The sequence below is a fragment of the Arachis stenosperma genome, chromosome 2 (assembly GCF_014773155.1).
Source record: "Arachis stenosperma cultivar V10309 chromosome 2, arast.V10309.gnm1.PFL2, whole genome shotgun sequence".
In the NCBI taxonomy this organism is placed as follows: domain Eukaryota; kingdom Viridiplantae; phylum Streptophyta; class Magnoliopsida; order Fabales; family Fabaceae; genus Arachis; species Arachis stenosperma.
In genome coordinates, this window is record NC_080378.1 from 727,181 (window position 1) to 749,394 (window position 22,214).

Below are 22,214 nucleotides of genomic sequence, written 5' to 3' on the forward strand. Positions count from 1 at the left end.
TGGGCAGAAATATGATCCACATTATGCTACTTCCCTGACAAAGTTAATATAGCTCGAGTTGGACATCATCTTGCAACTATTTTCATGTATCTCACTGATATGACCAGTAGTGGTTAACGCAGAGGTTTGTATAATAATTGATGCACTCATTCTTCCTAGTTATAAATTTATTACTGAAAAACCATTACATTTCATTTCAATTAGAATAATTATATCTCTAGTTATACCAATCTTTTTAACATGTGATCTGAATTAGAGCAGTATTTTGGAGCTGTTATGTTTTAGCTTTATCTTCAGGCTTTCAAAAATTTGATCCCAATTTATTAGACTTAACCCACTTTGATTATTTCGTCCTCTTTGTTCTTTATCTAGCTGATCTCTATCATTTTATCTCTAGTTTCTAAATAAATAAAATGGTGTGCCATATACTAGTCTTATATCTAGAGAATCCAGCAATAGAGAATATATATATATATATATATATATATATACGGAGTTAGGGAATTACATATACGGAATTATATATCAGCTCATAGATTTTTGTTGCTTATGATTCATCACCAGCACTATATACCAGTACTATCACTTTTTGAGAGTCATTATTTAATTCTGTGATTGACTATTGATAATTCTGTGGTGTATATATTTAGTGCATAGTTGCTCCTTCATATTACCTATTTTTTTCTATGATCATTTTGTCTGTTAGAGCTCTTATCTATTTAGTTTATTTATTTTTTCATTTTCATTGGTCCTGTTTATTAAAACATATGTATAGGGTCTGCACATCATTTTCAAGATTTGTGTCTGTTTCTCTTTTTTTCAGAAGAAACAATTATTTGTATCCATAAATTCTACTAATACTGCTAAAAAATATTCATACCAAAATTAACATTATAGAATTTCAGAATTTTTTCGTTGGCTTGTTTTTAGCAATTTGAATGTCATTTACAACATTTTAATTTTTTTACACCATTAACATTAAATAAAATTAATATGGCTCACTTTCATACTCACTTTGGATGAACATTCATGTGTGATCTTATTACATGGCGATTTTGGTAGAATTTTTTCTAATGAAATTCTATCGATTGTGGACCTTTATTCTTATAAAACATGTTGAATTTTTAATATCAATTAGTCCATAAAATAATTGAGTGGTTGTTTTGAATTCTTTTATGTCACTATATATGCTATTAGACTATTTTTTATTGTTAATTGCCCCTAGAATTGATTTTGAGACCATCTTGGATTGTTAATGGAATTGAGGGTAGAATGAGAGTCGGGTGTTAGAAGTGAGCAGATTTTATTTTATTTCTTTTCCTTTAAGTAATTAGTACTTGGAATAATGCAGTTAGTTGAAAACAGCAACAACAACAGACTACGCAGAAGACAAACTTATCTCTAAACCGGTCGAAGACAATACCAGATGGGTAAAAAGGTATGCCATTGTTTACATGCGTAAATGAAAATATCTGGGTATTATTTACCACCTTCTGCTAATACATATTTGTTTTGCTCAACAGAAACTAGTCGAGACGCGTTGCTCACCTTGCACAAGAAGAAGGACGTTAGTTCACCATACACTGCATCTAGTACACGGTCATTGATTGAACGTGCGGAGGAATTACCAAAGGGGGCAATGCGCAAAGGGATGAAGAAGTTGCTTACTTAGGATTAGTTACAATGAATTGAACTACCAGATTATACTGAGTTTACTTACTGCTGACATGCTTAAGGATTTGTTTTTGTCACATTAGAAAGACTTTATTCCAGGACATATTTTATTTTTCTACAGTATAATGAATTATTGGTTATGTTACCTAAAAACTATCTATGTCTTTTTATATGTTAGAATCCGGGATTTATCAAGGTTTTTTGGTAAAGTTGCCATATTTGTGCATGTTGAAATAGGTGACCACTAACCATCCACCAATATAGTTAAACTGAACATCCTATACCATACAATAATGAACATCCCATTTAAACAGGTCTAAATCAAAATATAACAACTAAGTGCTACACACATGAATACTAACGGCTAACCATCCTTGCTTAGAGTAAAAATGAACATCTGATAACGTATAAAAATGAACATCCACTTTAGTTCATTAAAAATACGTAATAACTTAAAGGAAAAGAAATAAAATAAAATCTCCTCGCTTCTAACACAATGGCATGTAGAAAAACTATATAGTAAAACATGTATAAATCAGGTACAACTTTATTAAACTATCTCGTAAATTACAAAATAACCATCAAATATACACGTTATGCATTAAGTCTGCACGAAATATAATAGTAAAATGGTTCATTCTAACAAATGAAAAAATGGTTCTTGCAATTAATAACATGTGGACCTTTGCAACAACTGCCTTAGAAACTTGAAACTAACATGAATCCTTAAACATAGAGATGAGAAAATATACACTATCACAACCTTGTCCATGATCTGGTAACTGTATTTTATATTAATCCGAACGAAAAATTAATTACCATTAGTTATCAAATCAAACATGAATATTATGACTACACAAAAGTAAGCTAGACTACAATATCTCATCACCAAGCTTCTTCTCTTCACTTTCAACATCTGTAACATCCGACAACTGCGTGGCCTAAAATTCCAAAACAAACAGAGTAGCCAAAAAGAGAAAGATCCTTATCAAAACTCATTTCAATAAAATCTCTAAAACAATCACCGAAAACACATCAACAGCTACAAATACAGCTAAGAGAATTATTTTTTCATTTTATGTATTATTTAATTAATTTTCACCCTTTATTATTTTTTTTTTCATTCAATGAAAATCATGAGGAATTATTTACTCCATTTTGGCTATTATTTAAGGACTTTAATCACCCTTTAGTGGCTTCTTTTTTCACTCCATGAATAAAATTATTTTCATGTATATTTACATACACACACTCTTTTCTTCGGATGCAGGAAGAACATAAGCACATCATTCATTATAAACCACTCAAATAACTTCATAATTGGTTAATCTATGCAAATGTAGGATAGACATAACCATATAATCCCATAAGTATGAAAAAAATTAAAATAACATGCAGGAAGCATATGAGCATATAACTAAAAAATATACAGTGAGCATATAACCATACCATTACATGATTACAACACTCATATAAGCATTCCATGGTTAGCATGTTGCAAATACAAGTAGCATTCACTTCAATTCAGTAAACAAATTCAGCCACTGCATCACCCTATGGTTATCTATTTTATATACTTGCATGATTATCATGTAGGGATAATATACGCACACCATAGATAAAAATGAATTCATATAAGCATACAAAAATTAAATTATGATATCCCATCATCCATATAAGCACATAAGTCCCAGATAGGATGATTAGCAAATAAAGATGCCATTTAACATGAAGACACCATACATTCATATAAAAAAACACATACGAAAATATACTTTCTGGATATAATCATATAAACATGAAATGATTAATTAATTTCATCTAATCCTTAATGCATGTAATGATATCATTAAATATAAAACAAACATAAATTTATTTGCATCTCAACTCATCGATTACACTTGCATGTTTCAATAAACATACAATTAAAGAACTCATTTACATTGTGACTAAACATAAAAATTACACGCAAAATAAACATCCATGGCAGAATTTGAAGATTCTAATTGCTCACCTTGTTCGACTTGTGACCGTGGCCTGCGACATCGCCGGCTAAATTTTCTAGTTCGTCTAGTAAATTTTCTGAAACGTCAGAACACAAACTAACGGTTCAACTATATCGACCTCCATTAATGAATTTCGGCAAGGTGATGTGCATAAAGGAGGACCCTCGCTTGAAACATGTTCTTCTTGCGATTCTGCCATTCTGAAGGAGTCAAAACCGGCTGCGTTCTGTGCAGAGGAGAGGGCGGCGCTGGTTGGTTAGTTGTTATTAGCGGTGGACTGTTCGATGGTAGACGAAGGAGGAAGCCGATCAACGGGACGCAGTGCTGGACAGTGGACTTCTCTGGGAGCTGGAAAGATACGTATGGGGCAGCCGCTTGATCAAGGAGGAGATGACGCGGGGAGAGAGATTCTCGTTCTAACCTAATTATTTGATTTGTTTCTATAATTAAGAGTAATTCTATTAATTTCAAATTTCAAATTAAAAATAATACAAAATTAATTAATAACCCATGATTTATTTTTAATTTCAATTAAACCCCCATTGTATGCATTGTACAGTAAATCTATTGTTTCCTCGTACTTTTCCTAAAATTTAATGTTTAGAGTAATTTTATTGGATTAAACTCTAAACTTAATAGCTCATTGGATTAATGTCAAATTAACAAATTTCATCTCAAATTACTTGTTAATTGAAAAAAAAATTAAAATTGTTAACTTTTTTCTATAATTATTTGATATTTTATAATATGCTAAATTAGTAAAGATCACCTCAGATTAAAATTAATATGATGAATAAACAAAATAAATAAAGTTAGCAATAATATATTGACAAAGAATATAATTATTTGTGCGACTAAATTTATTTATTATAATTTATCAAGTTAATCAAAATATAATTTTAGTTATTATCGCTAATGTTATTATAGGCATGTTATTGGATAACTTTCTATTTTACATTTTAGATATTCATATATTAAAATTAAATTATAAAGTAAAGTTAGAAAAATTAAAATAAAGCGTGATGCATAAATTATGTGTACAATTATATAAATATAAAATTTATGTTGATGCATAAATTATTGAAAGTAAATGTACCATATATAGAGCCAGTGAGTTATAGTTCAAATGGCATAGTCTTTCCATGCTCAATTAAGAGGTTGCGAGTTCGAATCTCTTATCTTTGGTAAAAAAAAATATACCATATAGAGAGAGCTTAATTTGTGTTGCTTAGAAGATAAAATACGGAAATAAATTAATTTTCTTAGTATGTATTAATTGCTTAACTTACATAATAATAAAATATGTTAAATTTTTAATAATAATCATAATTATCATTTATTGAAAATATAAATTAAAAGTTATAATTAATGTATTTGTAGTTTAAAAAAATTTAATTTTTTTAATAAATATTAATTGCTTAATGACCCCACTAATATATATATATATGTTTAACCAAATTAATATAGGATTAAAATAAATTTTTAATGGAGTTTTAAAATAGTTTCCTTCATACCCAAATTTTAAGTATTGTTGCATATGATCCAATTATTGTTAAACAACTCGATGAAATAAATAAAAAAAAATTAGTATCAAATAACATAAATTGCAACAAGCTAAGTAATTAATTGTTTCAATAACTTAACACTATTAAAACTAATAAATACCATAAACTAGGGCATACAAATAACAAATAAACTATGGTTGGTTGAGTTCATTAAGTTGAAATCAATTTCATTAGCGTTGTTCATAATGGTCTTTTTTAATTCATTAGAGAGTCTCAAAATCAAGTCTATAGTAATTGTGAACTTGTAATTAGCACCTGATTTTTAAAAATTTTTAAAAATCTAAAAGCAGTAAACAAAACGAAAAAAAGCAAATTCAAAATAAAAAAATTACTACAGAACTCAATAAAAACAGTAAATAATAAGGTCTTGCAAAATTTTTAAAACATATAAAAAATAAAATTATTGACATTGTCACCTTAAGTGGTATCTTAGGATTGAATAAATATTTCATATAAAATCAACTTAGTAAAATGAAAATTGCATATGAATATGAAGAAAATGAAAATTGCATACGAATATGGAGAAGAACAAGAACAGAAAAATTAAGAAGAAATTGAGAATTGAATTTATATAATAATAAGACTCAGAGAATATAATATTACACTTTGCTATTTATACAAATACTATTTCTAATAGAATTGTTTTATTGCACTAACAAATTATATATAGTTCAACAGGTACAATAAAATTCACTAATAATAACTTTTTATAAAAAAAAAAAATAACAACGAACCTGTATTATCAAATTCTAACTAATTGAATAAATATCAAGTAACAAAGTGCTTAATTGTCCACCATTATCGGTAATTTTGATCTATTATAGTATAAAGTTGACGTGGAACTAGAGAAATCGAATGACTTGATTAGAGTTTATAAAAATATTTGTGATGATGAAGATATAAATTATAATAGCTAGTCTACTATTCCTCATCAAGGAAAAATATCCATGTTTAAACTTGGTTTACACGCATCCATAATGAGAAAGGAAAAAATGGAAAATGGCCCATTGTGATTTGTGATGAGTAGCTTTTTTGTCCAGGCTAAAGCTAAGGTGGATGATTCTCGTACTGTTGTAACTTTTATTGGCACGAAACTGTATAGTAGTATTAGAAGAAAGAAAGAGGAAAATTGTGTTTTGTGACCTTTTTCTTTGTAACAAGCTAAGATCTCCAAGAAATGATGATGTATTAATGTGCCAACTGTATACACTAAACACCTCATTCATTTGGAAACAGTATTACCAACTGTCTTTTAGGTTGGAGCAACCATGTTAAGTCCTCTAATCTCTACTGCTGTGTCATTTCTTATTTGTAACTTTAATATTTTTGTTGCTGGGCCTTCCTGGCATTATTTCCCTATAGCAAGTTGCTTCAATTTTTCTCATACAAGTCACATTAATAATGTTTTTATCTTTCAAAAAAAAAATAGTGGGGTTGGGGGTACAGCCAAACTTTTGGGAATTTTTTTATTGTGAGTAGAGTTGGAAGTGAGCCAAACTGAGTCAAATTGGACTAAACTCAAGCTCGACTCACAAAATTTGAGTTTGGCTCATTAACAATCGAGCTTATTTCTTAAGATCAAGCTCAGCTCACTAAAAGCTCACGAGCCGGCTTAAATAATAGAAACATAATCTATAATTCTATATCAATAAATTACAACTTATATATTTTAAAAAATATTTAAAAAGATCAATTTTATATATTGTTTATCTATCAATAAATTATAAATTTTTTATTTATGTCCTACAATAAAATTATATATAAAAAATAAATTTTAAATTTTAAATAATTAAGATCATATATATATATATATATATATATATATATAATCGAGTTAACTCACGAGCTAATGAGCTGAGTTTATTTAAGCTCAAGCTTGACTCATTTAATTTATGAGCTCAATTCCAGGCTCAAACATGGCTTACCAGCTCATAAGTTTAGCTTATTGAGCTATTAACGAGTCGAGTTCGAGCTGGCTCATGAACTGACTTGACTCACTTTCAGCCCTAATTGTGAAATGCTTAGTTGTGTTTAGTACTAGTTGGTAACCCGTGCGAATGCACGACATTAAATAGATTCCTTTAAATTAATTTTACTTTTAATTCCTAGATTTTAATAAGAATTCAGAATATCCAATTTATTGTCACAAATTTACGATATAAATATAAGATAATTGAACATATTAGGAGTGAAAAGGGGGAAAATAATATAATTTAAAATTTAAAAATTATATAACAATTTGATTAAAAACTTTTGTGATAAAGTTAGTAAATTTCTTAATATGGTTGCAGAATAACTTATTTATCCCCAATAACACAGTTTTATCGAATATTTTTGTTAACTATTATAGATCATTCGATTCTTTTTCAATAGCTATTAGTTAAATAATTCTTTTCACATACTGCTCACAAAATAAAAATTATATTCTAGCTATTAAAACTAAAAACTAAACATCAAGCACCATACTCATACATATGCTCATCAAAATTATAATTCGAATCTTTCAGAATAGCAAGTTATTGCTCATCTCTACTAGACAGACCACTACCATGCTTAACACTTGGACTATGTGAACATTTGGCACTCTAATTAATAACATCCTAAATAATATGAGAAAAGCAAAAATATTCACAGTAATAAAATACTATTTATACAAAAGAACTAAACAATAATCTTTAGTATCAATATCTACTTATATACTTCATTGAGTATACAATTTTATAGAGATCACCTTGCATTGTGGATCCCTCAAACATGCAATGTCACTTGTTAGGTGTAACACCCTAATATTCAAATCCTTATACTCGAGTCATAATAAGTCAATGATAATAAGGTGGTACGACTTTAAAGTTGGATTTTTAATACATAAATATAGGTATAATTGAAAGAATTATTAATCAAGAAGCCTAAAAAGAGTGAAAATAAAATTGTGAAGTTGAAACACTCACGTAAAAGCATAAGAAAATTCAACGCGTTTGGCTAACGGATGAAATAACTAAAGCATATGAAGAAGAAATAGAATAGAACAGAATAGACATAGAAATAAGTATACTAGCTACTAGTCGCAACCCGCGAAGTTTAGGCCAACTAGAGTTACCGAGTTAAAACAGTTGACAACAGAAAATCTATCCTATCTCTCCCAAAATACATCAAAGCCTCTATAGGCAAGTTTTAAAAGAATACATGCATACATCATAGTTGGTTTTACAAATTCAGGGGAGAGATCTAAAAGCACAAAACAAAATCAGATAAACTCTGCCGTCATTCAGACGAATCCAATTCACTGCTGAGCGCTAGGACCTGCATCTAAAAAACCAAAAATATATACGGAGTAAGAACTCCCGACCCATGGATTTTCAGTACGGTAAAAGTGCCAAATAAATACAATGCACTATAATATAAATTCACTAAGCATCTTAAACTTCTTATCTCGTCATATCCAATCTAAGTTCTCACTAATCCATAACTTGGCAACTATCATAGGGGATTCAAATTCTAACCCAATTTCCTTCATATTGTCACTACCTTTCAACCGAATAAACCAAGAACCTAATCCTTGACTATTTCCCTTCCTCCATAATCCTCCAAAACACCGGCAGATCCACACAGACAAACAAAGCAAACAAAGCAAACATAAATAGAATACAGATACAACAAACAGAACATATAGCAGTTAAGCATGAAATAACAAGTAGGCAATCCTTACAAAGTAAACCAAAGCAAACAGACAAATGCATATCATGCATACCTTTCCTACTGGTCGTGAGCTCACGTGTCGATTACTTTGCCAGAACCTGACACACCTGGTAGCTAACCCAGATATTGTCTCTCTGTTGCGCCTTATTATTACCATTAGAGAAAATACGTGCCCTATCACCATTAGAGAGTATCTGTGTCCTGTCACTATTAGACGGTATCCGTGTCCTGTCACCATTAGAGGATATACGTGCCCTGTCACCATTAGAGGGTATCGGTTCCCTGTCACCCTTACAACCAGAGAAAAAATACAAGCATATTCGCATTCAACATTTTCCATTATGATTCATTTACCACATTCATTCATTAATCATATATGCATCTCTAGCATACTCGCCACATGTTCAAGCTTTCTCAATCAATCATAATGATTTAATCATCAATCATATACATATACATACTCAGCCATAATTCATTATCAAATATAGTCATTCGGCTCATGGCATACACATCACTTCCACCATCATCCTCAGCAACTCATTCAATCATCGTTACTCATGATTCGTCATTAATTCTACTCTTACTTCTTCCACAAGTTACCACCTTTCCTAGCTTCTTCTCATTACTAAGCATACTATTATGAATTAGGGCTAAAAGAATGAAAACAAGGGCTTAGAGGTTTGGAATTAAGTTTTAAAACACAGACTCATCTTTGCTAAAAACAAGGGTCACACGTACGCGTGAGCGCGCATTAAGACCATATCGCGTACGCATGCGCACCAAACAGAATTGAATGTTCGTGTATGATGAGATTCGCGTACGCAAAAACTTCAGGTCACGCGTATGCGTGAGCATGCATTTTGGCCCATTTTGCATACGCATAGCCTTATCCGCGTATGCATGTACGCTGGACAGAAGCGACCCTTCGTGAATAAAGGGTATGCGTACGCATATGACGCAGAAGCTTCAAAAAACTGCTAAGTCCAGAATTTTCAACTTTATACACTAAACTTTGATCAAGCATAACTTGCTCATTTTAAAACATTTTTCCTCCGTTCTTTAAACGACATAAACATCTCGAATCAAATTTTATTTCTAAACATATTTGACATAAATCGGAGGTCCGGAGATCAAGTTATGCTTTGCCAAAGTTGGCCAAAAATATGATTTCCATAAAACTTTACAAAACCTCCATTTTCAAAACATACTAATTCCAAACCTTTTTAAATCAACCCCAACCTTAGCCATTCAGCATCAAAACGCTCCCAACTCATATCTTTAACTTTTTTATTCAATCCATAACCCACCAATTTCCCACTTTCATGAATCTCAAATCAACAATTCTATTCAAACAACATCCAATCTTTCAAGTTCAATAATTAACAAAACCTCATGTTCAAATACTTATATCACTACAACATTTTTGAGTTATTGCAACATATAGTACAGACAACACTTAAAAAATGTTGCCTATAATAATCAAAAACAACTTTTAAAATTTATTGCAAAAGAATAAGGCTATTGTAACTCTTTATTAACTAACGTGTCATAAGCGTTTTCTTTGATCAATTAGAAAACATGTAAAAAGCGTTACTTTAGTAAATTAATCAAGCAACGCTTATGGTCTTCATATGTTACCCTTTACGAAGGATGCTTTTAATTTTTTATTAGACTTCTCATTATAATCATTGCCTAAAATAATTCAATATTTTCTTTTAAAATTTTACCCTTCCCTCTAAATATTTTAAGCAGCATAGCATACATTCATCACCTGGTTCACTCCTGTTACTAAATCGTGATACTCTTCCTTCTTCTTCTCTGTTGTCCTTGTTATTGTTTTCTCTTTTTGCTGCTGCTGTTGTTACTGTGGTTTGAGGAGAAAAATTCGATCTCATATGCTTTGTTCATGTTGTGGCTCGCTTCGATCTACCTCATTTATTACCGAATTCAGTGATTTCTTCACCGCCGTTAGGGATCGAGCCTTCGAGTTTGTCCTGGAATGTTCTTTCGAGTGGATGTGCCAGCTCCATGGAGGCTTGCTCGGGCGGCGCGTGTGAGTTTCATGGTTGATTGCGGAGGCGCGTTGGTCTCCGATCTCTCCCAGACGAACGCTTGGACGGCGTTCAGAATCAAAATCATGAATAACCTAAATCCTTAACCCCAACCCTAACACAATTTCCCCAATTTCACAACACTGATGTGCGCATTCTGCGTTTCTCTCTGCTCTGCCGAGTTCTGCTCTACTCGGCCGTGTTGTTCTGCTCCGCTGTGTTCTTCTCCTCGCATCGAGTTCTGCTTTGCTCCACCATGTTCTTCTGCTCACGCCGAGGTTTGCTCTGCTCCGCTATATTCTTTTGCTCGCACCTTGTTCTTCGTTCTCTCGCGCTGAGTTCTGCTCCACTCCTCCGTATTCTAAATTGGGAGAAGTAGCTACTTATGCAAAAATAGTGAGAAATGTGACCTTGTTTTTCTTTTCCTTAATGTTTCAGAAATTTCATGTAACTCAATTAGATTACAGTAAGGCCATCTGTAGATAAATGTGAGGTATGTTCCTTTCGTCTTTAAATATGTCATTTAATTTTAAGTTTAAGAAATTGGAGAATAAACTCTCAGTTGCTGCTATTTTACAGGCAGAGTTGTTAAGCAAGAAATATGAGGAGAAGTACAAACATTGTAGCGGAAATAACATCTAAATTGATTGTTGAAGAAGCTAAATTTCGTGATATACAGGTAATTAGAAATTTGCATTATTATTTGGCAAATAGTAAAAGGAATTTAGGGAAGAATGAATTGTTATTAGCCTTGCTTAATGGATGTAAAGGTAATTATAAAGGTAAGAAGAATGAGATTTTGCAGCGGCAAAGGAGAGAAGAAAAGGATTTTTCTGTGGTCTGAGGTTCTTCTTGTGAGGATTTTGCTCCTACTTAATGGGTCTACTTAAAGAGCTTTTGTTTTTAGTAATTGACTGTGTGGGATTGGCTTGGTTTTTTCTAGTTTTGAAATTTTGCTGAAAATAAGCTTTCTTCAGCTGATTTTTGTCCTCCACCCCCGGAAGGTATGTTATGTATACACTCTTGTTTGCATATTCTTCCTTGTTCATCTCCTTTTCTATTCTCCACTGTTTTGGAGCTAGTTATTGTCTTTTAGATCTTGATGGACTTTGGTTGCTGAGAATTTTGTGTATATAATCATATGGTTACAGGAGAAAAGAGGGACTGCACAGGGATTCAGTTTAAGCCACCTGGGTGTTGGGTCCACTTCCATGGTTGAAGGTGGTCAAGTTAGCCATCTTCACATGCTTCTTGTTCTGCACTCTTTCTCTTAGTTGTCTTTTTTTGTCTTTACCTTTATTTCAGTCAATTCTTTTACTTTCACAATTAAACTTTATTAATACCTACAATTTTCCAGATCTTGACTCTCAATATCTATTTACTTTGGTATTCTTCAACTAAATGACTTTATCTATTACCTACAATTAAACTTAATGTCATTTCCAAAACAGTTTGTGAAAACAAGTTTTTGAATAAATAATAGATCTATAAACTATCTAAACAAAATTAACTTTATTTATTACTTTTCTTTTTGGGGTGTCAAGAAACAAAATTAACTTTTAATAACATCACTTTAGAAATAGTGAGGAATTGATGGGAATTGGGGATGGTATTTGTCGCCAAAAAAGATAGTGCAATTCTCAAAGTCTTAGAAGTCATTTATTAAAAAGAAATCTTAACAAAACATTATTGTTCTTTCATAGGCATGCGTCGGTTTGCTTAGCTTATGCAATAGCCGTTAACTAGGGAAGGTCATTTCGAAATAGTCTTGGAGAAAAGCATATGATTTTATAACATATGAATGATTTTGATGGACTTTCATATGGTTACTTGAGGGCCTTTGGTTACAGGAGAAATGTGCGTTTTGGATTTAGAACTTTGGCATGCATGTGCTGGTCCCCTTGTTTCTTTACCAGTTGTTGGAAGCTGAGTTGTGTACTTTTCACAAGGTCACAGTGAACAGGTAAGATTGTGATGTTGGAAGTTATATGCCTAAGTTCTTTTAGTTTATGTCTAAATTCTAAACTATAAAATAATAATAAGAATGAGATGACTGAGTAATAATTATAATAGTTAGAAAATTGATCAAACTAGTTGAATGCTTTTGTAATTGGTATAAAAAATTTCATTGATCAAATGTTTTGTTCAACAGAAGCATGCAAATTGCTGAGGCTCTCCAAATGCAAATGGAGGTGCAGAAGAAACTTTATGAGCAAATTGAGGTAGGTATCTAAATTAAAATTGAAGCATAACGAGGATATGTTAAAGATCAATATGGATAATGATTTTTCAGGTGCAGAGACATTTGCAGCTTAAAATTGAAGCACAAGGGAAGTACTTGCAATCAGTACTACACAAGGCACAAGAAACACTTGCAGGAATGATCAACAATGGCAGCCCGGGATCTCCTCTGATTTCGGAACTGACAGAAACAAGAGGAGGGTTCAGTTGGAGCTGTGGGCAGAGGAAACAGAACAGAGGAACCATGTGTTCACTTGAAATTTAAAGTTCTTTGACATCTTCTGAAAGCTCAATGGATCAAAGGCCTAATAGTACTAACACTACTAATACTGCTTCACTTGAATTGTTGCCACTCTTCAAAGAATCTAAGGAACAAGAAGATGAATCTATTATTAGGAGAAAGAGGAGTTCAAGCTGCTTTGTTGATCAGCCATCAAAGATGAGCAGATCTGAATTATTATATAAAGCTGTGTTCTTCCAAGGATGCCAGCTTCTCGTCATCATGGAAAAGGTTATCTAGGTTTTTGTATTTGGTTTTCTTGTTTGAGCAATATAGCGAAATTAGCTGAAATATTTAACCAGTAATACTATGGGTCTAACTTTCTAGGGTTTGCTTGCAACTTTCAAGCACCACACTCAGCTTCCCTCTCTGCTAAAGGACAATGTTTAACTTTTTAACAAGGAAAGATGTGAGAAAGATTCTCAAGCGTAAAGTCAGTGATGCTGGTGAAAAAGGTACTCCCTCCCTCCTTAAGAAATTTGGGAGTTGAGTTTCAAGTGGTTCACATTTCTTCTCTTTTTTAACTGGGATTGCTTTTCAAGTTGTTTTTTTCTTGCATATTTTGTCATTTGGGGTTAAATGGTGTCTTGTGGTCTTTGATTAGTGATTGATGAAGGTTGCATTGCACAACAGAGCTTCTGGATGTTCCTGCTCATTGATTCTTGGTTGTTTAGGCATGCCATTGTACTTCTGAGCCGGTTTTGTTCAAATAATTGATTTGGTGGATTGCAATTTCGTTTCTGTGTAGATAGTTTGAGATTTAATGCATGCTTTGGTTTTTGAGACTTAATGCATGCTTTTGTTTTAATTAATTCTGGGAGAGCTGTTTTTTGCATATTTTTTAAATTTCAAGTCTTATTAGAACACTTATTAAACATATTAAATATTTAAATGTAGAAAGTTTTAATGAAAAATGTTAACTAACTGTAAGCTTCTTTTTTATGTTTTCCACTATTTTAACCAATTTCTTTAAAGAACTATTTAGCTGAATTATTAAAAAATCAGCACATACAAAAATGGTTCATTCACTCTACCATGTACTATCAACAACCACTGGTTGTCTGATTCTGTTAATTCAATGCAAGTTTTTTTCACACACACACATGCATAGCAAGCTAGTGTTTAATGAATGAACAACAAATGCAATGAACATAGGTCTTTACTTTGATAGAAAGACAAGTTAACTATGAGGTGGATTGGTCAGTTTCTTTTATGTATTGCATTCTGAGTCTATGTTGAACCCTTTTCAGTATGTGTTTATATAGCTAGACAGAAATTGAGTCAGAAAATAAAGATAGAAGCTTGCAATCTGTTAACACAGATGAATATAATAGGAATAAGTAGTCTCCACATGTTTCAACTTTCAACTCTTTCATTCACACTCTTTCCTCTCACCAAGTTCCAACAGATTTTAGCCCATGGTTTGGTGATACTGTAGAATCATATTTCCTATACATAAATTATCAAATGATTTGATATCAATCTGTTTACATTTACTATATATACACTTGTCAAGTGAAGTATATATTATGAGAAATTAAATAGAGATTGACTTATAGATAAGTAGCATCTGATATTAGAACTACTGTTGAGATAATCACTTAACATGCATGTGTTGTATGCACCTATACAGCTATACCTAAGATTTACATGATGGAGCTTGTTAATGTGTTTGAAAATTGAAGGCATTCTTCCCACTAACGGTTAATTTGCACTTGTCAATGTACAAAGCCAGTCTTATCCTTTGCACGTTGGCCACACATGGTTTTTCCATTTGTAGCATTCATATGGACTAAGAGTGCTGATTGATGCCATTCGAAATTAAATGAAAAGGAAAGAAAAGTCTGATGAATTTGACATAATTTCTGTATCATTCAAGTGCTTGTATTTTAGATATTAGATATTACAAGATAACTTTAACTAGAGTTTAAGAAAGCTTGTTTGTTTTCATTGTCCATCTTAGTAGATTCAGCTCCCTCTAAAGAAACAGATCATGCTCAACAGCTCAAGTATGCTTCACACTTCAAAGGGATAACATCAATGCATCAATGATAGGGTATAACTCTCTCACTAGTACTATATACTCTTTTTTGTTGCGTATTATTTGCAGATTTAGCATATGGGACAAGTCAAGCATGGATATAAAATATGCAAGTCAATTGATATTTTTTGGATAATTATTAATTACTATTTTGTTATGACAAGTGTTGTTAGACAAGAATTTTATTATTTTGTTGAAAATTATTGATAAACATGTATTTGAAATACTAATTAAACTTTTTAATATCTATTTTAATTAGAATTTTATTATTAGTTATTTTGTCTCTTTTATAAATTTTTTTTATTGTGCACAAATTTATTTATTAAATAAAATAATTACACATGTATGAACAAAAAATTTTTATTGTAAATTTTATTTTTGTGTATTTTTATTACAAAAGTAACTTTTATTTTTACCAAAAAGGCAACCCTTCTATTAGTTGCATATTTTGTTATTAGACAACACTTGTATGGTTGCATATCCAAAAAAAAAGGCAACACTTATATAGGTTGCATATCCAAAAGAAAAGGCAATGTTTTAAAAGGTTGCATATTCATAACTAATAGGCAACACTTCAAAGTATTGCGAATTCAAACTTATAAACAACACGTAAAAGGGTTGCATTTTATTGCAAATAGGCAACATTTTGTAGTAGTGGCCAAAATATAAGAGAAAAGACAACACTGAAAAAGTGTAGTCTCAAACACACCTTTGAAGTGTTGTTGTTTTTCAACCAAAGACAACATTTACCAAGTGTTGCAAGTGTTGCTCTCAAAAGCAACGCTTTTGAAATAAAAAAGTGTTGCCTTGATCTAAGGCAACGGCTGCATATGCAACGCTGCCCAAAAACGTTGCTTTAGGTCCAAAAGTGTTGCCATAGATCAAAAGCAACATTTTGTCAGCTTTTAGGCAACACTTTTTAAAAGTTGCCTCAACCTGAAAATGTTGTAGTGTATATTACTATCATTCATTCAATCACTAATCATCAACCGTATACTTACTGTCCTTACCTCTTTCTGGCCTCCAGTCTAATATTTCGTCAAATCAATATACATAAACTCATCACCATATAATTCACTATCCAATACTAACTTCAATCAACACAACAACAATGCACAATTCCACAATCATTATCCAATATCAATATCATCTACTACACATATAATACCAATCAATCATACCATTCAAGCTTAATCCTAGGGGCACCTAACCTAGGAATTCACATCATATCACACGGTACTTAAATGAAACTTAAACCGTACCTCTTGGAGCCAAAACAATTCAGTCTCTTCTTGGAAGTTTTTACTGAAACTTAGCTCCAAGCCTCACCAAAGCTCCAAAAGCAATATCGATCTCCCAATTGTGAACCAAAGTTATCCAATACTCTAACATAACCAATTTTTACACTTATAATCAACCTAGAATTCATGAAATTGATAAATCACTCTTATTTGTTTGCCTAATTGACAAGCATCACAAGTAAGATCCTTATCAAATTTGATATTTGGAATTTCTCTAACCAAATTTTTCTTGACTAGCTTAGAAATTTGGTACATGCTAGCATGACCCAATTTTCTATGCCATAGCCATTTTGCAGATTCAAGAGAAGTAAAACATGTCACTTTTTGTTCTTTCAAGTCCTCAAGAGTCAATCCATACACATTATTACATCTTTTAGCCTCAAACAAAATATCCCCAGATTTTTCACAAACAACTAAGCATACAAACTTTCTAAAAACAACTTCAAAACCTAAATCACACAGTTGACTAACACTCAGCAAATTATGTTTCAAACCATCAACAAGAAGAACATCATTTATACAAGAAGAGAAACTTTTACCAACTTTTCCAATGGCCACTATTTTTCCTTTACCATCATCACCAAAAGTGACAAATCCTCCATCATACTCATCAAACTTTATGAAGAAGGTTGTCTTTTCGGTCATATGCCTAGAGCATTCGCTGTCCATATGCTACATATTGTCCTTCCGTTTGGATGCTAGGCACACCTACAAAACAAGCTCAAGTGACCTTAGGTATCCAAATCTTCTTGGATCCTTTCACGTTAAACCATCTCCTATGTCCCAAACCATTGTAATAAAAAATAACTTTGTAAACTTTGTGACCAATCATTCTTTCACCAAAAAAACACTGAATGGAAAAGTGACCGTTTCGGTTGCATAGCCTACAAAACCTTGGAGTTGCTGTTTTGTTAAAGTAGGTGGGGTTTTGAAACCTTGTATCATTAAAAGATAAAGCTCTATTTTCAAATGAAGGTTTCTCATCAGTTTTGAAATTTTTGTGAAATTCCAAGCCAGCTTTATCAAAAAGAGGTTTTTGACTAGCCAATATTTAATTTAAATTTTCAGAACTTTGAGTAAATTTGGCTAAGTCATTTTCAAGACTTTTTATCTTTTTCAGCAATTCTTCATTTTTCTTGAAACAGTTTACATATGCAACAACAGAATGATACTTTCACAGCTTCTAAGTTGAGCTTTTAATTGCTTATTTTCTTCAACAAGTTCACAAGTAGTTTCGGCCTCCCTTAGCTTTTCTTTGAGAAAACCATTTTCAGCTTTAAGAATGATAATTTGTTGTTCGAGATCTTGGTTGTCAAGCAGAAAACATCTTATTTTTTTTTTTAGAAAGGTGGTCTATCATAAGATTAAGATCTTCAGTGTCAGGGTTGTGAAAGACTACCTGATCTATGTGATCTGCCATGAGACATGGTTGTGACTTGGTCTCGGATTCTTCATCATCATCTGAGTCATTTTTCAAGTCCTCCCATGAAGCCATAAGTCCCTTTTTCTTTGCTTTCTTTGGCTTTTCCTCCTTCTTCAATTTAGGGCAGCCAGATTTGAAGTGCCCAATTTCCTTGCAGTTGTAACATGTTACCTTGCTGAGATCTTTCTTCTGTTTTCTTGAACTGCTTCCCTGACTTCTTCCCTTGAGCTTCACCATTTTCCTGAATTTTTTTGCAAATAAAACAAATTTATTTTCAGAGGAATCATCACTGGATTCATCATCCAGGAGGTTAGTAACAGATAAAAAAGTAATTCCTTTCTTTTTTGAGTCCCTTTTTAAATAAGTATTTTCAAAAGCAAGTAGGTTTCCTCTCAAGTCATCATATGTCATGTTATCTAAACCATTACTTTCAGATATGATTAAAGCTTTTGTTTTCCACTCTTTAGTGAGACATCTCAACACTCTTCTCACAAGCACAGAATCGGGATACTTGATTCCCATAGCATCCAAGCCAACAATGATGATGTTGAAATATTCGAACAGTTCATCAATAGATTCTCCTTCCTTCATTGCAAACATTTCATACTCTCTGTTCAACATATCTATCCTGGTCTTCTTCACTATGGTGGTTCCTTCATGGGTGATTTGAAGTTTGTCCCAGATTTTCTTTGTCGTTGTGCATCTTGATACCCGTCAGTACTCCTCAAAGCTGATAGCACAGTTGAACAGATTGATAGCCTTGGCATTGAGCTCCTCTTTTTTTCTGTCTTCTTCGGTCCAGGTAGCTTCAGGTTTGAGAGAGATTACTCCTTCTACACTTGTGGTGGTTGGATATTGAGGACCCTCAAGAATAATCTTCCATAGTCTGTAGTCTACTGCTTGCATAAAGATCTTTATTCTCTCTTTCCAATAGGTGTAGTTTTTCCCATTGAAAAGAGGAGGTCTATTGCTTGACTGTCCTTCGGTTAGATTGTAGGACACCAGATTTGAGCCACTATTTTCTGCCATCTGGATCTTTTCTCCAAGCTACAAAGCTTGATCTCTTTAAGACCAAGCTCTGATACCAATGATTCCAAGGACTCCATATCATGCATTCATATACCTAACACATATATGTACATACATATACCCAACAACTCAATATTCAACATAATCAAAACAAGAAATAGTTAGGCTTTAGAATCCTTACCGTTCCCACGTACTAAACAAACTAAATCCGTCAAGCTCCACAAGCTAAATTGAACCTAGAGTACCAAATTAAACAAAATCTCAACATGGGTTCTAACAAATTTTCAAAATTTAAGGGGTAGAGAAACTGGGGTGAGATTGAAGCTTACCTATAAAATGGATCCGATAGAATCGCAGAGCTCGACGCGCTGGACGCGTAGCCGCAAATGGTGCGACGATCAGAGCTCGGATGAAGAAGTTATGATGGTTTGTTTGAATGTTCGGGTTATGTTCTTCACTTTCCTCCTCCCATGGCTTTTGGAACGGAAATGAGGAATGAAAAGGAAAGTGATGAGCTAAAGCTCATTTAAGTGATGGGTCTGGTTGGGCCTACGGGCCCGGTTCGACTAGTTCGGCCTGTCCGGCCCAATCTTGGGCCAAATTCTTTGAAATTAGTGTCAAAATTCCTGTTTTAAAGAGCTCTATTCTATTTTAATATAAGATTTTCATTTCTAATTTTTCTTATTAAAATTTAATTTATTGATTAATTATTTACTAATTTAGCGGGGTTTACATGTAGAAGATGTGTTGTGATAATTGATGTATTGGATGATGCATTGTTTTTGTGTTGATTGAAATTGGTATTGGATAGTGAAATATATGGTTATGAATTTATGTATATTGATTTCATGAAATATTGGGCCGGAGGTCGTGAATTTGGGCCGGAGACCAGAAAGAAGTAAGGATAGTGAGTAATGGTTGATGATTGGTGATTTGATGATGATTAATGAAGATATTGAATGTGAAAGTCGAGCCTATGATGAGAATGTGGCGAATCATTGATGATTGATAACTTTTGATAATGATTATGAATAATGATAATAATTGATTGTTGATTTATGAATAATGTTGGTTAATTATGAATTTGTTGGATTGAAATTTATAGAGAATTGGATATTAATATGTCGAGAGAGGGGTGATAAGGGTATGGAAGGATTTTGGTTGGAAATTGGATTATTCTAGGTTGAGAAACTTTGGTTTGAGAATGAAATGTTGGAAAATAGAGGTTTTGAACTTTTAGGTAAAACTTGGTTTTTAATGAACTTCGGCGATCCATAACTTGAGCCTCGAATTTTGGAATTGAATGAAATTGATTTCAAATTAAATACAATTGCGAAAGCTTTATAACGGCATAAATTTTGTAGAAATAAGAGTTTTGTAGAGAAAGTTATGGACGTCGGAAGTTAGGTATAGAAAACTGAATTTATGGACTAGCAGCTTTTACCTATTCTGTATAACTCGCGTACGCGAGCCCCTATTTTTCCAAAATATTGATTTTTGTTTCTAAATACATTCCTCCAACTTTCAAAACCCTTTTAACTCTCGTTTAAAGTCTGGTAAGTAGTGAAGTATAATTAGGGTTGTGAAGAAGTTAACTTGTTGATGAAGAAAGTGGTAAAGTAAATGATGATAATGAGGAAGTGCTATAATATTATCTATGTTGTGGGCAGTGGCTAAGTTCATGATGTATAATGATGTGGGTGAAAATGAATGAAGAATTATTACTGAAATATGATTTATGATTAAAAGATTATGATTAGTTGAGGAAGTGTGAAAATATTGCGAGTATGCTAGAGATGCATATATGAGTTAATAAATGAATGTGGTAAATGAGTCATGATAAAAAATGTTGGATGTGAGTATGCCTGTATTCTCTCTCTGGTTGTAAGGGTGACAGGGCACAGATACCCTCTAATGGTGACAGAGTACAGATACCCTCTAATGGTGACAGGACACGGATTGCCTCTAATAGTATTAATGCACAACAGAGAGACTGTGCCGGGGTTAGCTACCCGACACGTCGGGTTGGCTTGATAACCGATAGATGAGACTCATCGGCTATAGAGCAAACATACATCATATGCATATGTTTGAGTTGTTTGCGTTTGTTTAATTGCTTTGGTTTGCCTAATTGTACACGTTTCATGATTATTTGCTAATTGACTTACTTGCCTTACTTTTACTTTTCTGTATTGTTTGTGTTTTTATAAAAGTTGAATTACTTGAGGGATAGTTCGGTTCTTGGTTTATTCGGTTGGAAGGTAGTGAAAGTATGAATGGATATTGGGTTAGAATTAGAATTTCCTATGATAGTTGCCAAGTTATGGATTATTGAGAACTTAGGATGGATCTGACGAGGTAAGAAGTTTAAGACGTTTAGTGAATTTATATTATAGTACATTGTATTTATTTGACACTTTTACCGTACTGGGAATCCATGAGTTGGGGGTTCTCATTCCGTATATATTCTCTATTTTTCAGATGCAGTCCTGGTGCTCAGCAGTGAGCTGGATTCGTTTGTAAGGCGACGAAGTTTATTTGATTCTGCTTTGTACTTTTAGAATCTCTCTTTTTTATTTTGAAAAACCTTCAATATGAGGTATGTAGATGTTTAATTTGCAGCTTGCCTATAGAGGCGATAATGTATCTTTGAGAGAGATAGGAAATACTGTTGTCAAACTAATTTTAAATTTTTATGCCCTAGCCGGCCTAAACTTCGCAGGTCGCGACTAGTGGCTATTTACTTATGTTATATATATATATATATATATATATCTTGTCCTTATCTTATTCTTATCGCTTTCCGAACACGTTTTACCTTTCATCTGCTATCTATATACGAGAGTGTCTTTTTCTTTGCGATTTTATTTTATTTTCCTTTCAGGCTTCTCGTTTACTAGTTCTTTT

The 22,214-nt window shown here is 32.5% G+C and overlaps 1 long non-coding RNA gene across 18 annotated transcripts; it reads left to right on the forward strand.

Moving 5' to 3' along the window:
* Positions 1–10,684: 10,684 nt before the first annotated feature.
* Positions 10,685–22,002, forward strand: LOC130961484 (uncharacterized). Of its 18 annotated transcripts, XR_009079585.1 has the most exons (10): positions 10,686–11,270; positions 11,431–11,485; positions 11,572–11,671; positions 11,775–11,846; positions 11,936–11,996; positions 12,144–12,955; positions 13,145–13,214; positions 13,286–13,744; positions 13,841–13,968; positions 15,477–15,762. It is a non-coding gene; the product is annotated as an uncharacterized LOC130961484 (long non-coding RNA). The 18 variants fall into 18 exon arrangements; XR_009079581.1 differs by having other exon boundaries at positions 10,685–11,270; positions 11,572–11,846; XR_009079583.1 differs by having other exon boundaries at positions 10,685–11,270; positions 11,763–11,846; positions 11,936–12,955.
* Positions 22,003–22,214: the final 212 nt, after the last annotated feature.